Genomic DNA, 16,119 nt, shown 5'->3' on the forward strand with positions numbered 1-16,119 from the left:
AACTAGATTGTCAAATATCTCAAGTTCTGTCAAGGCATGTTAACTTTGACAAATATATTTGTGAATGTTTACATGCTCTTTTATATAAGACAACTTGTGTTTTTGGTTTAGTAGTTCTTTAAGATACAGGCCTGACAACTTTTGTGTGACCTAACCCATCCTGAAAGTGGTTCAGTCCAAAATATTGAACTGTAACTTGAGGCAAAACACATAGATAGGACATCACATTAGAATACTTGTTAACCTTTGAGTGCCTTCATGTTAGGATATATATAAGTTTTTATCGCTTATCAATTAACATTGTCTGCTGCGATTTGTGTGGTTCCAACTCACAATGCAATTTATTAGCCCAAGCAAAATAATAATAAATAATATAAGTACAGCCGATTACATACGCGGGCGCTCTGGATTCAGCATACAGTCATTCAATCTTGAAGTCTGTGGTGAAAAGACTGGCTGTTGGCCTCAGAGCTCCTGCTTATATACGGTTGGTAATACAGTGAAAACAATACAGATGATTTGGCGTGTTTCCATATGTTCAGGCTTCAGTACAGTATAATGCAGGTCATTGTCCAGTTCAAACTATGCCCTCCAAGGGTGGGGGTCAGCTCTCCAACCGATGCATACTAATCTTCCTGCCGAAAGCTGGTTCAAACTGGTCTATTTGCATTACACTCACAATGCCATTCTGATCATTTATTCCCTATAATCCATAACTTGCATACGCAAGGGGCGATCTATTAGGCGATTGAACCGGACTTCTGAGGATAAATAGGGGATTAGAAGGATGCTAGACATATGTTTCCTGTATCTTGAACCTTAGATCTCACTAAAGTGTATTTAACATTATAATATTTAACTATAAACTCTGCTATATTTGATCATAAATGACTTGTAATTATTTTAAGGTGAACTAATTACAAGTGAATGTGTGAGTGTAAATGTATGTGTGTGTTATTTATTGTGCGATTGCGTCATAACACATGGTGTACTGATTGCAACCGCACGGTAAAACAATATTAATCGGTTTGATTTGCTTCATCCAATTATTTGAATTCGACAGATGTATTGCAACTGCTGTTCCGACACTTAGGAGCTGTTTCAATAGCACCAAAGTGCCACAGTAGTTTCACACAGTTTGTTTCCTTGTGATGTTCTTGGCACTCTGCTTGCTCTCATCCTCTACATCTCCTTTGGTGACCTCATCAGCTCCTTTTGGCTTTCAGTACCACCTCTATGCTGATGACCTCAAATCTATCTTCCCTTGACCTCTTAGCTTCTGTCATCTTTTGTCGCCTATTGTCTTGCTGCCATCTCATGTTGGATGTCCCAGCACTTTCTGAAACTCCAGGGCTACCTTATCTCTCCCACCCCTCTGGCTCTTTTTGTTGATAACTCTCCCCTCGTCTTTTCCACAAGTCTGCTGCCTAGGGGTTATCCTCTCCTCCTCTCTCTTCATACCTCACATTCTGCCCCTCTTTAAATCCTGCCACTTCCATCTTCAGAGCATATCAATGAGTTTTCATTTATCACCATGAAAGCTACACCTTATTCACTCCCTTGTAACCTCTCATCTTGATTACTGTAACCTCCTCCTCTCTGGCCTAGCTAACTCCTGCCTTGCTCCTCTTCAGTCTATCTTCAATGCCGCTACCTGCCTTATTCTCTGCAACAGCTCTATATCTGCTGTCCCTCTGCCAATTTTGATCCGAGCTCCCTGTGTCCTACATAATTAAATTTAAACTCCACCTATAAAGTCCTCAACCAGTCCTCTCCCCCTGCTACAAGTGCAACCTCATCTCTATCCACACTTTCTCGCTGCACTGCACTCCACTCTGCCAACGACTGCCGCCTCACTACAACACCTGTTACATCTTCCCGCTCCTGCCTCCAGGAAGTTGCTACTGTAAATTTCATGTACGGTGCTGCGGCCGTTTTGCTGTGCTTATAAATAAACAATAAACAATAAGAAATGTTTTGCTAATGATCTTTGCTAATTTTTTACACACACTTCAGAAGTGCAATTAAAATTGAGCAAAGTTTTCATTACCATAATTGCCGGTTATGTGCGCATAAGCACAGCTACTATTGTAGATGCTTGGTTTTAATCTGGAGGCACCTGTACTTTTCATCATCTGATCACTTCCTGGACATATGGACCAATAATCATATAATGATAGCCTTGCCTCTGGTGAAGTGGTCCCTGTCCCTTTTAAATGATTGATACTGCAGGATGAAGCTTGAGGAAATGTGGATTGATGCAATCGGAAGAACCGCAAAATATTTTGGGGTAGTATTTAGAAAAAAAACTACACATTTGCTTTTAGTTAACCATCTTGCAATTTCAATACAAAAAAACCCCCAACATTTTATGTCTATTTTTGGTTAGATGTTCTTTGTCGTGTCAGGAGATTTAAGCAAACTCTTCTGAAAAAAAAAAAAGTATGATTTTTGTGTTTGTATTGCTTAAACAAATTCCTGATGTTGGTTTGTGACCAGCCTAAAAAGGTGACCTAATAGGCGCAGCACAGGGGTGAGAAAAGCCTCAGCGGTGAACGAGTTAAACAAGTATTTGCTGGATTACGGTATAAATATGAAAGATTGCTTTCCTGTTTAAAAAATAAAATATATGGGAGGATTTCAATCCAGCGCAAGGTTCCAAATGAGCCTTGTGTGTTGCGTCTCCGCTGATTGTTCGGGCAGTAAATCATCACTGGTTTTTGCTTGCATTTCAGAGAGGTACAAACCAAAATCAGTGATTTTACCATAATACACTGGAGTGCGCAAGGCTCCTATGGGACCTCATGCTGAATTCCTCCCAGTGGATCCAGTGACTCATACTGCTTAGACATCCAGGTTCCTCTAGCAATGAGAATAAGGAAAGGTGACTTGGAAATTCTTCTCTAGACACTTACTATAGTCATAAGTTAAAAACCTAACACATTTGAGCCAGGAGTTAGTGCTGTACTTACAATTACCAACTGTGCGGAGCCAGACAATTGTACTTGTGGTCATCAATTGCCCAGAGTCAGGAACTGTACATGTGGTTACCAAATTCCTAGGGCACTGTAACTACCAACTGCCAGGGACTGGTACTTTTGTTCCCAACTTAAATACTAATAAGATTGGCTTAGTATCTGTTCTTTCCTACATCTTACACACAGTTTATACATAGTTTATTTTACATAAAAAACTAGTACCTGCATAATTTTCTTCTAAATAGTATTCCTCAAAATGTCTTAGACCGACTTTGTCATGGGTTAAGTATGCTAACTGGACATTAATTTCTTGGTTCCCATTTTGTCTCCTATTCAAATATTTACATATTACATTTAAGAAATAGTTTCTATTAGCAAACTTCTCACTAGTGGGTGTATGCCGTTTGGGCCAAGCAATTTTATCTAAATCTTGTTAGGACATATCTGCACTTCCTCTTGGGTTTGACAAGTAGTATGTAATGGTGTAATATAGTTTATGACTGCATAACATATTTACTCACATTTCTGTGAACACTTGAAAAGTATGTATTAAAGAAGTACGCTTTCTTATTTCCTGAACCAATCCACCATCTTTTTTACTGACCCAAGATTACCTTTTTGCATGAACAATTTTTTTATTTTATTTTGTGATTCTGAATTTACTTGCTTTCTTTAGTAATATTTTTTTTTTCATATTTGCTAACCTGAATTGCAGATTTTGTTACTCTTGTAAATTTTTATTTCCTCCACATTCTCTTTTCTTTTTAACAATTTTAAAAGTTTATTTTATTTCTTTTATTCTAATCTATAATTTGGTCACATTGCATTCATTTTATGACAAGAACTGTTTTTGTCATAAGCTAAATAGTCGTAAAAAAATATTGGTGCCTTTGCATTTTTCTCAAATCACCTCTAAACATAAACTGAAATTAACAGTATTTGGTCTCCACAATTCTTTTTCAGTTAATATTACATACCCTTTGTTTTATATTCAGAATTAAATAATTTTATGTATTTAAATTGGAGAATGAAAATAATTGGAATTGAAAACATTATTGACACCGAAGACATTTGGTAGCACAGCATTTGGTCAATAACCTCCCACTTTGGAGGCGGAGAAACGGTTTCATCATAGGCCTCTGATGAAACCAACCGCCCACTTTGGAGGCGGAGAAACGCGTCAAGAGGATGTGGAAGAGTCTTTGGACACACCTGCTGTTTGGATCCTCCGTATACACATGCTTTTAATATTGTTCACTGCAGTGATTGGACTTGCAGAGAAATTTATTCCATGGCCGTGGGACTTCAGAATATAGCGATACAGGAGGATTCTTTTGATGAGAGTTAGAGTGGAATCTGGTTCCAGTAAGGTATTGTACTTTGCATATGTGGATTATGAGACTTTCCTTTGCACCAAATGTGCTAGGAGCGTGAGAGTTTCATTTAATGGATGTTCCTTTCAGCAACTGACAATGTATATAATGCATTTTATCCTATTGAGGAGTTCCGCGACTCGAGCGAGAAATACTGCTTGTTTAATTTTTGGATTGCGTTCATACTATATCTCCTCTGGAGACTGTTTATTTAGAACCTCTGATGGATTGTATACTCTCTATTTGTATATGCAGTTATTTCTGGAGCATATCTACTATATATGGTGCTTTAGTATCCAGCTCGATCCATGGATCTATTAATATTTTAATTACTTTACACCTTTTATGTGTATTTTAAGAAAATTAGATATATTTTGCATACTAGCGCTGCCACTTGTTTTTTGCTAGTTTCTCTGTACAAAAAGGGCTTCACAGGATCGGATCATCAAGAACTTCAAGGAGAGCGGTTCAATAGTAGTGAAGAAGGCTTCAGGGCGCCCAAGAACGTCCAGCAAGCGCCAGGACCGTCTCCTAAAGTTGATTCAGCTGCGGGATTGGGGCACCACCAGTGCAGAGCTTGCTTTGGAATGGCAGCAGGCATGTGTGAGTGTATCTGCACGCAATGTGAGGCGAAAACTTTTGAGGGATGACCTGGTGTCAAGAAGGCCAGCAAAGAAGCCACTTCTCTCCAGGAAAGACACCAGGGACAGACTAATATTCTGCAAAAGGTACAGGGATTGGACTGCTGAGGATTGAGGTAAAGTCATTTTCCCTTTCAGATTTTTTGGGGCATCTGGAAAAACACTTGTCTGGAGAAGGAAAGGTGAGCGCTTTGATCAGTCCTGTTATGCCAACAGTAAAGCATCCTGAGACCATTCATGTGTGGGGTTGCTTTTCAGCCAAGGGAGTGGGCTCACTTACAATTTTGCCTAGGAAAAAAGCCATGAATAAAGAATGGTATCAAAACATCTCCCAATAGCAATTTCTCCCAACCATCCAAGAACAGTTTGGTGATGAGCAATGCCTTTTCCAGCATGATGGAGCACCTTGCCATAAGGCAAAATTGATAAGTAGGTGGCTCAGGGATCAAAACATTGACATTTTGGGTCCATGGCCAGGATACTCCCAGACCTTAATCGAATTGAGAACTTGTGGTCAATCCGCAAGAGGCAGGTGGACAAACAAAAACCCACAAATTCTGACAAATTCCAAGCATTGATTAGGCAAGAATGGGCGGCCATCAGTCAGTTTGTGACCCAGAAGTTGATTAACAGCATGCCAGGGTGAATTGCAGAAGGGTCAACACTGCAAATATTGACTCTGCATAAACTTAATGTGATTGTTAATAAAAGCCTTTGACACTTATAAAATGCTTATAATTTTACTTCAGTATACCATAGCAACATCTGACAAAAAGGTCTAGAAACACTGAAGCAGCAAACTTTGTGAAAAACAATACTTGTGTCATTCTCAAAACTTTTGGCCATGACTGTAGGCTGTTCAAATACAGATTACTTCTTATATGTTTCAGGTGATTGGTAAAACACGCTCCCTTGTCCATCTTTCAATCCAATTTAACATGAATGCAGTGTACAATTTACACCCTGCTGCTCCCTCTCTTCTTTTTAGGCATACGCATACAGTCACTTTACTGAAAGCTGGCTTCTTAACACACAGTTATAGGCTTTCCCGCAAATAGAAGATAATGCCAAAGAGTTTGGTGCAGTTTTTCTCAGTTTTAAATGCAATCTTTGTCCACTTACTAGCTGTCCCTACGCTTAACCATTGTTATACCACAGTTCCGCAAATTATACAGTATTCCTCAGGTCTCCCCACCTGCTTCCTACCTGACAATACTTGGTCCAAGCAGATCAATAATAAAGTAACATGGGTTATTTATCCCTACTGGTTTCCAGTATCTGCATCCAAGATGCCTCCTCTCTATTCAGGTGTCCGGTAAGCGCTCTCACTGAGAAGCCTTTTCCACTCTGGGGTCTCACTATCACTCAGACTTCCGTTCAGCTCTCTCATTGTCTTGCTGCAAAGGACTCCCGCAGGATGTCTGTCTCCCTGAATCCTCCTTAGAATTCCACCTGCAGTTTGTAACGGCTCCTTTAAAGCACATATGCGGCCCGCTTGAGTCACCCGCACCAAGTATATACTCCTTGTCTTTTAATAAATTGTATAAAATTGACTTATGTTTACATTCATTTGATTAACCTGCCATTCTTTGTAATTAGTAAAAATATTATTATTTTTTTTTATGTAGTTTTGTGAAGCATAACTTTTTCTTAGAAGTTTCAGATAACCACTTATCCAAACATAGGACCACAGCTGTATTTCTGTATATACAAAAGCATATATTTATGCCTAAGATTAGCACAGTGATGTGGCTTAACGGTGTTCATTATAAATGCAAAGGTTGCATTTTCTATATAAAATGTAACAAAATTAAATACAAGTCCACCTGTATTAAAAATACGGGTGCTGCAGGCTTTATAAGAGGTTCAGGGGAAGGTTTTAAATGGAACACCCTGAATGTAAATATGTATCGCTAGCTTAGGGTCTCACCTACAAGGAGATGCCTTGATGCCAGCAGGTGAGCTTAACCCCAATATAGCTTTATAGTGCACAAAATTCTCCTTTATGTTTTATGCTGACACAGTGATTTTTAAATTTTGTTTGTTTCTGAGCGCCGGAAAACATTTTTCTTTTATTTTTCTGTCAAAATTGCTATTTCCAAAATCAATAGAGATCAAAGTCCCGACTGTGTGCCACTCTGGCTATACAAGTCTCAAATGTATGAAGCTGCGATTAAGCAAACTCAAGAGAGTTTGCTTTCAAACACGCCAGATACAACACGCTGCATCCTAGCAGCGTGTTGTATAAACCCATCACTGTTACACTGCCCTGTCAGACAACCGGAGGTCCTGGCAGCTGTCTAAACTGTAAAAAATAGATGAAGGTTAAAAAAAAAAGCGTGGGGGTTCCCCCTTGATTCAGTATTAACCCTAGTGCTGCCAGCCTAGTGCTGGTTCTGTGAAAATCAAGGAAAATTTTTGCTTGTGTTCCCCCCTGAACCAGCACTAGGCAAAGCAGCCGGGGTTGGTGGCACTATAGCAGGGGGACACACGGCAGGGGTCCCCCTGCCATAATGACAACCAACCCCAGGCTGTTCAGCGCTGGGCTGGATTCCCTAAGGAGTGGGGTCCGCCGAAACAAAACAAATTCCATGCTTTCGAGTTGCACATGATTGGCTGATTTAGATATTTGCATTAATAAACAGGTGTACTTAATAAAACGTTCACTGAATGTGTATATGTATGTATGTATGTATATGTGTATGTATGTATATGTGTATGTATATATATGTATGTGTGTATATATATGTATGTGTATATATATATATATATATATATATATATATATATATATATATATATATATATATATATATATATATATATATATATATATATATGTGATTCAAAAGTCGCAGTACACCCTTTTATTTCAAAAACTCTACAGGAAATTGGGAAACCTGAATACTCCAGTAAGGTATGGGTGACGTGGTCTATCTTTTACGGTATGTACCAAACATGGGCGCCATCTTGAAATCGGCCAATCGGCCCAATTCCTGTAGTTTTTGAAATAAAAGGGTGTACTGCGACTTTTGAATCGCCCTGTATAATATATATGTTACAAGTCGCAGTGAATCGCGGCCCGTCTCCTCTAGTCGCATCCAAGCTGCCATAGCAACAATTTGGACGTCACTTTCGGTTTACAGGTCCCAGCTATCACCGTGGCTACGGCCGGAGCGCTCGGCCTGACAGTGCCGTGATCTGGCATTAAACACAGCCGGGCGCATGTGGACTGCATTATTTATTAATTAGCAGCCTTCTGATTTGGCGCTTTAGGTATTTAATGCGGGGAGGGCTTAGCCTTCCTGCCGGTTATAGCGTTCACTGCCTGTGTTGTTTGCTGACCTGCTCTGTCTCTGACATTTTTGATTGATCTCCTGTTGTGACCCTGCCTGTACTTTTGGACCTTGCCTGATTACCTGTAGCCCTGACCTTTTGCCTGAATATTGGACTTTGCCGTTTTGCTTGTGACTCAGACCTTTGCTTGCATAGTTGACCTGCTGTTTGCTGCCTGCCCCAATCTCTGGCCTGAACCCTGACCTTCCTGCTGTCTGGAATGCGTGACCTTTGCCTGTCCCCGGTTCTCTCGCCTCCAGTCTTCCAGTTTCTCTACCTGGAACCACGATTATTGTGATAAGCCTCTACTACCATAGAGATGAGTCCTGGGGCCATCCAAGTACCTGTGAACATGTATAGTTCTACGGGAAAGGTGGCTGCTATAGGTGAAGACCTCTACTAGTCGGGTCTAAAGGTTTATCAATAGCTGTGGTCCTAACTATATATATATATATATATATATATATATATATATATATATATATATATATATATATATATATATATATATACACACACAGTCTAATATTATTAGCACCTAAATTACACATATGTAAATCATCCTTAGGAGATTCTACAAGGAAGCGGAAGCACCCACAAATAAAAGCAGGGGCAACTACTTTTAAGCATAAATGATGAATTCATTGAGAGATTGATAAATCTTATACATCTTTTGATTTTTGTATATATGTTTTTAGGAAGTAATCCATTTAGAAATAATAATCTCAAATGTCACCAGTTCCCTGCACATCTGTTTATACAAAAAGGTTCACATGTTCAATGTGAAATTCTCCAATCGCAAATAACACATGATGTGAAAGCAACTTCCTCTGAGTCAGATATGCAGCAACATTCTTGTCATGAGCAGGTGTAATGTAGAAAAAAACCAAAATGTCTCCCTTTTCTCCCCCTAGAAGCAGCCTTTGCATTAGATATGCCATGCTAAAACAGCTAGATTTGTAGCCAAGTTTTGAATGGGACATTATATTTGAACAATAGAAGACAAAACACCTTACCTTGAAAACTGTACTTCATACCAGGCATGCATCCTAGCAGGAGAAAATTTCTGATAAGTAAGGTGCTGGGTCACTTCATAAATAAGTCCCTATTCCACCTTGTTGAGTGTTTTTATACTGATGGTAACCATATATCACTACCACCCTCAAAAATTACCCCTACCAGTTTTATTATAATCTTACTACTATTTATCACTGATATTTCATTTTACAGCCAGGTACTCGCAGGAGTGGTTTTATCTCACCTGGCAGCAATCAAGATAGTAGATGAAGTTGGCGTCTGCATGCTAAGTGGTCCCTTTGAGATGGTGTATGCATGAGAAGAGAGCCTGGTAATGCCTCATGGTAGCTTGCCCAGCACTTAGTTACAATAATTTCCAGCGGCACTATGCTGCTAATAAGGTAAGTGTAAGAACATCTCATGTGGTACTGTCTAAACAGACTTTGGTGCACTAAAAACCACATTATAACATGTTTACAGAGCTTGCTTATGTTATTGTATTGCATTTTTAATACTGATTTTAAATATTCTTTTCTAAAGCTTAATGAATAAGAATTAACAAACCTGATGAATGCTCTATATTATTCCCCCACCTTTGACTGTAGACCTCCATCTCTGGAACCAGTCTTCTCTCCCTTTTCTGAAATGTAATTCTATACAGTATCTTATGAGGTTACTGTTGGGATTTCTGAGGAGGCAACTCCACCATAGCGCTACAGTTATTAAAGAAATTTGGGCAATCACTTAGATAACCCCCTTCTGTCAAACTCCCCTTTTTGCTAACTATACACTGGGGAACTTGGTAGGGGTTTCTCCCTTGTACCTGACAGCAACTCCTGGAACATACCATTACAAGCACCATTTTTCAGTTTTTATTATTATTATTTTTTTAATAAAATAATCTGCAGACAAATAATGAGTTATGAGTTTGAAGATTTACTTTAAGAGCCAACTAGTCTGCAATAAAATACTATCTTGAACAATCTATGTAAGTTTTTCTCTTATTTTGTATTTGTTTTTCTTACCAAGCTAAGGATGGTTTAAGGGAACTTGATGCCTTTTTTGTATCCTGGATCACACCGGTACATACTTTCAGAAAACTTTTCTTGAACGTTATCTATAATATAAATGTCTAGTGGCGTGTGTTAGTCTGTCTGTGTGTGGGGAAAAAAAAAAAAACCAAGCTGCAGCGCCACCTGCTGGGCAGAGTTATACACTGACCTATATATTTCTTGAAGGAGAAGTGACAGTTGGGAGTGGTTGGTGGTTGCCGGGGGTGACAGTGGAGAGTTTTTAACACCTTAAGTAGCTTGATTTGACTAGAATGCATGAGTATCATGCACGGGGTAACTGACCTACTAAATTCTTAGTGTGTGTGGAAAAAAAAACCTCAAAAAGGGCTGAAATTTGGTATACTGACATTATTGACGAGTTGAGGGGTCAAACTCATTTTCGTGAGGTAATTTTACCTCATGAACACACATGTGTACAGTGGCGGATCCAGGGGGGTGCGATCGGGGCAATCGCCCCCCCCCCCCCCTGCCGACGGCTGCACAGTATGTGCAGGTCCGTTTGGCAGTGACAGTGTGCTGCCCGGCTGCTCTGATTGTGTTTTAAACACAATCAGAGCAGCCGGGCAGCACACTGTCCCTGCCTGTCACTGCCGAGCGGACCTGCACATACTGTGCAGCCCCCGGCAGCCTAACAAGTCGGAAAGGGCCCCGCCCTAACATCCCCCCCGGGGAACAAACATTTTCTAGATCCGCCCCTGCATGTGTAGCGGTGTGTGTTAGTGTGTGTGTGTCTGTGGAAAAAACAATTTTCTCAGAAAGGGCTCATCCGAATGACCTGAAATTTGGTATACTGACATTATTTGACAAAAAAAATGTATGAGTATCATGCACGGGTTAACTTGTATATTATATGAGGCTATTACTTCATATATACAAAATTATCCAATATTGATATCTACCTTTCAAACGCCCCTAGGCTACTCTACCCGATTACTACCCCTCTTTACAGGTTACACAAAACTTATGTGTTCATTTTCTATACTCAAACAACCTCTGTTCCCCAAAAACCATTGCTGTGTGACTAGATCATATTCCCCAACAAAGCACCTTTTGCCCCAGCTGGACCAGTAATGTGGCTGGATCAATATTTGCCATTTAACATTCTATTGTCCTATAGATTGTAATCTTGTGAGAAGGGCTCTCTTACATCTTTGTTTGTCTGTTAATACCCAGTCTTGTTTGTGCCCAATTGTAAAGCACTACGGAATATTGTGACACTATATAAATAAACATTACTAATAGCAATAACAGCAACAATACTAATAATATTTAAAGTAAGTGGTTCAACAGTGAAGACCTTTCTGAAATGTTTAAGTAAATAACTATCCATCATGCTTAGAGTAAACTATAAAATGATGTTCAAGCATAGCTGTCTAGGCTACCATCGCTTAAAGACTCCCTCTTTTTGAGGTAGGGGAAATTTTTGATGCACCTTTTGCTGGAGTTTTGGGAAAAAGGCTTCTTAACTTGCTGATGTTTCATAAGAAAAAATAGCTAAGGGGATGTTATCATTAAAGTCTGTGAAAAAGTCAATCAGCGGAAGATAAGTGATAAAGAAAGCACTTACTCCTCAACAGTGATGTCCATGAGATGCATGGCAGAACATATAAACAACTCTAAATCAATATAGGTAGTGAACAGACAAGAGTGGTTAGCACTCAGGGGCGGGCTGGCAACATGCAGCCCGGGGGGCGCACAAACGGCCGCATCACACGACACGCGATGCGGCCGAGTCATTGATGACGCAGCCGCATCGCGTGTCAAGTGATGCGGCCGGCTGGTTATATATGGGTAATATTGCAGCCGGGGGGGGCGGGGGCCTAACGGGTTAGACTGATGCCCCCCTGCCCCACGGTCCAGCCCGCCCCTGTTAGCACTTCTGCCTCACAGCACTGGGGTCATGAGTTCAATTCCCAACCATGGCCCATGGTGGAGTTTGTATGTTCTCGTCGTGTTTGTGTGGGTTTCCTTCGGGTGCTCCGGTTTCCTCCCACACTCCAAAAAGATAGTAGTAGGTTAATTGGCTGCTTTCAAAATTGACCCTAGTCTCTCTCTCTCTGTCTGTCTGTTTGTGTGCGTATGTTAGGGAACTTAGACTGTAAGTTCCAATAGTGCAGGGACAGATGTAAATGAGTTCTCTGTACAGCGCTGCGGAATCAGTGGCGCTATATAAATAGATGGTGATTAAGTACAGTCTGTCAAGAACTTGACACAGATGAACATTATGGCTGGCTTCTAATTTGTAAACACTTTAGTACGTTCAAAAATGCATTTTTTGTGAGTAATGTCATACAAAAAACATAGGCAGCAGTTTCCTGAAAAGTAAAAAACAGGCATATGGTCAGATGAGTAAAGTGGAGGCACACACCAAAAGAGGCCAGGCTTTTCTGCTTGTTTCCCAAGATAATGGGTTCTATTGATTAAGGCAAATATTAATAAATACAAATTCTGAAATAACAAGCTCAGGCAAATAGAACACAAATATCCTACCACATTTCAACCAAAGTAGACATATAATAACCTGGAAAAAATACTAATCCAAGGGAGCAGATGTGGATCCTGTGTGCGCCTGCATGTTATGGTTCAAATCCACCTTCATCGCCATCAAATCAAGCATGATAAAGACCATCAGACTGCTGTGATCTCCCATCTGTGCCCCTTATACCATCCTTGGGGCACCTGAGGTGAGTTTGAACTATTCCAGACAACATGACAAACTGACATGAGGTCTATCCTACCCCTGTAGCACACACAGTCTATTCCTACAAAGGGGCTACCCTGCCTTTGAATGCTCCAACTTGCTATCGCTTAGCCCTTTTGGTGGGAGAGTAAGACCAAGAGCTGTTGTCTACCAAGTCTGGATTTAATGGAGACCGGGAGGTCCCTCCAACTCAGGAATGAGCATCCCCACTCCTCTACCCCTCGCCTTGAGGTTGCTGGCTCTGTTTCTGATCTAATGATCCCTGATCGTCTCTGTCCCACATGATCCTGGCTGTGGTGTAGATCCTTAACGTCTCCCTCTGGTACTTCTGCGGCCTAATCTGGAACTCCCAGCAGTGTGGGACATGTGTCGTCACCCACCCACCGAGCATCATATCTCCTGGTGATGTCTGCGCGCACTGATGGCAATATGGAGATGTCTGTAAATAATCACTTCTTCCTTCATGTAAATTGTGACTCTCCCTCTTAGTAACAGTGTTCATTTTGTGAGAAGCAATGGCACCTGGACTCCAACAACCCATCCAGTCAGCTAACATCTCTCATGAGAGTGTTACTCATTAAGAGTGTGAAGGTGTTTGAAGGAATCAACCTTCATCTATCATAAGACAGATCTAAAGAAAATAAACTGAATGTTTTGGCTCATCTAGAGTAATCTCATCGGTCCTGTTCTAGAGTTATAACACCTGTTTGGATCTCAGTGCTTTTGCTCTCCGCAGTTCATCGCTTCACAGCATTACCTGTTCACCTTATTCTACAGTCAAGATCTGTGACCTCACTACAGGTTATCGCTCATCATCGGTCCTGTTCTAGAGTTATAACACCTGTGTGGACCTCAGTACTTCTGCACGCCACAGTGCATCGCTTGACAGCTATATCTGTTCAGCTTATTCCGCTGTTTATACTTGTGACTGTACTTCCTGCTCAGCCTATCCTGTTACCGTGAATCGGGGCTATCCTGCTTATTATTGTACAGCACCCGTCCTGTTCCGGAATTCCATACACCTGAGGCTATATTCCATTCTGCCTTACAGTTGCTTTGTGGTTCTCTGTATTATCTGCTCTGTGCCACCTAGAGGACCGCAACCTGCAGTTGAGAGCAGCTAAGACCATATTCCCTTGCGGGAATCCCTGGTGAATACCTCTACTCCGTCAAACTCCGCACCTCTCTGGAGGTAGCTGTCACTCAAGCAGAGATCAAGACCATTCCCACTATCTGACTTTTGTGACAGAACCCAAAATTTCGATGTTTGATCCCTGAGCCACCTAGTTATCACTTTGCCTTATGGCAAGGTGCTCTATTATGCTGTATTATAACTGTTTTTGGATGGTTGGGAGAAGTTGCTCTTGGAGGATGTTTTGGTACCATTCTTTATTTATGGCTATGTTCTTTGTCAAAATTTTGAGTGAGCCCACTCCCTTGGCTGAGAAGCAACCTCACACATGAATGGTCTCAGGATGCTTTACTGTTAGCTTGACACAGGACTGATGGTAGCACTCACCTTTCCTTCTCCAGACAAGCGTTTTTCCAGATGCCCCAAACAATCTTAAAGGGTAGTCATCAGAGAAAATAACTTTACCCCAGTCCTCAGCAGTCCAATCAACTTTAGTAGACGGTCCTGGCGCTTGCTGGACATTCTTGGGTGCCCTAAAGCCTTCTTCACAACTATTGAACCTCTCTCCTTGAAGTTCTTGATGATTCGATAAATAGTTGACTAGCGGCAATATCCTTGCCTGTAAAGCCCTTTTTGTGCAAAGCAATGATGACTGCACGTGTTTCCTTCCAGGTAACCATGGTTAACAGAGGAAGAACAATGATTTCGAGCACCACCCTCCTTTTAAAGCTTCCAGTCTGTTATTCTAACTCAATCAGCATGACAGAGTGATCTCCAGCCTTTTCCTCATCAACACTTTCACCTGTGTTAATGAGAATCATTGACCTGATGTCAGCTGGTCCATTTCTTGCAGGGCTGAAATGCAGTGGAAATGTCGTTTTTGGAATAAAGGTTATTGTCATGGCAAAGAGAGACTTTGAAATTATTTGCAATTCATCTGATCACTCTTCATGACATTCTGGAGTATATACAAATTGCCATCATAAAAACTGAGGCAGTAGACTTTATGAAAGAGAATGCTTGTGTCATTCTCAAAACTTTTGTCCATGACTGTAGAAGCAAGCCTAAGTCTGCAGGATCCCCAGTTATGGTTACATTGTGATTAGTCCTGCATGTCATTGCTGGTTGCAGCTTTTGTTAAAAACCATTCAAATCACACAGCACTGCAAAAAGGAGTTGGTGCTAGTGCAATTAAATATATCAAGGGTTTTGTCACAAGCCGCGGCGGTACTCACAGCCGCCGCAGCTCGCTTCTGGTTCCTCCTGGCGTCCCGGGCAATCACCTTGACGACCGGGACGTCATTTCCTCTTCCTGCCCGGCCGTCTCCAAGGCAACGGCCGAATGCCTCTTCAGTAGCGCTGCGTCCCGGCAGTGCTAAAAGCCGGGCGCATGCGCGCAATAGACAGCCTGTGGGCTGATTGAATTAAGGGGGCTGAATTACAGGACATTAGCCTGCAACTGTGTGTTTCAGGGACAAGCCCTGATTGGTCCTGCTCTGTACCAACAATTACTCTGCAGGTGTGTATACAAGTCCTGATTGGTCTATGTCTGTATTTAAGGCAATGAGGTCTGCTGCCTCATTGCCGGTTATAGCTTCTGTTGCCAGTCTGCTGACCTGCTCTGTGCCTTGTTCCTGTCCGTTGAATATTCTGCTGATTACCCGTGTATGACCCTTTGCCTGGATTTGGACCCTGCCTGTGTTTCTCGTGACCTTGACCTCTGGCTTGTTTACCGACCTTCCTGTCTGCTCGTGACCCTGGACCTCGGCTTGTTTATTGGAATTGCTATCTGCTGCCGGCCCTTGACCTCTGCTTGGACTTCACTCCGCTTACCTGGGTTCTCCCCAGCCGGTACACACTTCACGACC

Source organism: Mixophyes fleayi, chromosome 5 (assembly GCF_038048845.1).
Source record: "Mixophyes fleayi isolate aMixFle1 chromosome 5, aMixFle1.hap1, whole genome shotgun sequence".
NCBI classification, from domain to species: Eukaryota; Metazoa; Chordata; class Amphibia; order Anura; family Limnodynastidae; genus Mixophyes; species Mixophyes fleayi.